The sequence below is a fragment of the Anoplopoma fimbria genome, unplaced genomic scaffold (assembly GCF_027596085.1).
Source record: "Anoplopoma fimbria isolate UVic2021 breed Golden Eagle Sablefish unplaced genomic scaffold, Afim_UVic_2022 Un_contig_7827_pilon_pilon, whole genome shotgun sequence".
Taxonomy (NCBI): Eukaryota; Metazoa; Chordata; class Actinopteri; order Perciformes; family Anoplopomatidae; genus Anoplopoma; species Anoplopoma fimbria.
The window spans coordinates 1-1,462 of record NW_026552497.1 but is presented as its reverse complement, the minus strand read 5'-3'; the positions used below and the strand labels follow the sequence as shown (position 1 = coordinate 1,462).

Sequence of the window (1,462 nt, the reverse complement as noted above, 5' to 3'; positions counted from 1 at the left end):
TTTTAAAGATACTATATCACCACGCTTTGCTCTTTCGTCTATACAGGGAGCGCCTGCAGATTGCCAGACACACTCACAGCTTTTAAATGTCAAATCAGAATGTACAAAGTGGCTATAAGGATCACAAATGTAGTGCAGTAAAAAGATTAATATTTACTGTTGAAATGTAGAATACGTTAGCATAAAATTGAAAAGAAAATGATCGATGAGCTTAGGAATGATGAAAGCCATCATTTAACTGGATTTGTGTCATTTCTATACCGGCAAGTCATGATCTAGCTATTTCCTTCCCACCCTGTCGGTGTCCACTGAAAAAGCAGCAGCGCCCTCTGCTTTTTGTAAAGAGGAGTGAAAAAGCTTACAGCACCTGGTATTCCCAGGCGGTCTCCCATCCAAGTACTGACCAGGCCCGACCCTGCTTAGCTTCCGAGATCAGACGAGATCGGGCGTGTTCAGGGTGGTATGGCCGTAAGCAAATATTGCGCCTACCAAAGGGCCTTTTAAAGATACTATATCACCACGCTTTGCTCTTTCGTCTATACAGGGAGCGCCTGCAGATTGCCAGACACACTCACAGCTTTTAAATGTCAAATCAGAATGTACAAAGTGGCTATAAGGATCACAAATGTAGTGCAGTAAAAAGATTAATATTTACTGTTGAAATGTAGAATACGTTAGCATAAAATTGAAAAGAAAATGATCGATGAGCTTAGGAATGATGAAAGCCATCATTTAACTGGATTTGTGTCATTTCTATACCGGCAAGTCATGATCTAGCTATTTCCTTCCCACCCTGTCGGTGTCCACTGAAAAAGCAGCAGCGCCCTCTGCTTTTTGTAAAGAGGAGTGAAAAAAGCTTACAGCACCTGGTATTCCCAGGCGGTCTCCCATCCAAGTACTGACCAGGCCCGACCCTGCTTAGCTTCCGAGATCAGACGAGATCGGGCGTGTTCAGGGTGGTATGGCCGTAAGCAAATATTGCGCCTACCAAAGGGCCTTTTAAAGATACTATATCACCACGCTTTGCTCTTTCGTCTATACAGGGAGCGCCTGCAGATTGCCAGACACACTCACAGCTTTTAAATGTCAAATCAGAATGTACAAAGTGGCTATAAGGATCACAAATGTAGTGCAGTAAAAAGATTAATATTTACTGTTGAAATGTAGAATACGTTAGCATAAAATTGAAAAGAAAATGATCGATGAGCTTAGGAATGATGAAAGCCATCATTTAACTGGATTTGTGTCATTTCTATACCGGCAAGTCATGATCTAGCTATTTCCTTCCCACCCTGTCGGTGTCCACTGAAAAAGCAGCAGCGCCTCTGCTTTTTGTAAAGAGGAGTGAAAAAGCTTACAGCACCTGGTATTCCCAGGCGGTCTCCCATCCAAGTACTGACCAGGCCCGACCCTGCTTAGCTTCCGAGATCAGACGAGATCGGGCGTGTTCAGGGTGGTATGG

General features: G+C 43.5%; 2 non-coding genes and 1 pseudogene across 2 annotated transcripts; all 3 read right to left on the bottom strand.

Moving 5' to 3' along the window:
- Positions 1 to 355: 355 nt before the first annotated feature.
- Positions 356 to 474, bottom strand: LOC129115971 (5S ribosomal RNA). Its single transcript, XR_008533335.1, has one exon. It is a non-coding gene; the product is annotated as a 5S ribosomal RNA (ribosomal RNA).
- Positions 475 to 854: 380 nt separating this feature from the next.
- LOC129115970 (5S ribosomal RNA) lies at positions 855 to 973 on the bottom strand. The gene has a single exon (XR_008533334.1). It is a non-coding gene; the product is annotated as a 5S ribosomal RNA (ribosomal RNA).
- Positions 974 to 1,351: 378 nt separating this feature from the next.
- LOC129115972 (5S ribosomal RNA) lies at positions 1,352 to 1,462 on the bottom strand (annotated as a pseudogene; the record flags this gene model as incomplete).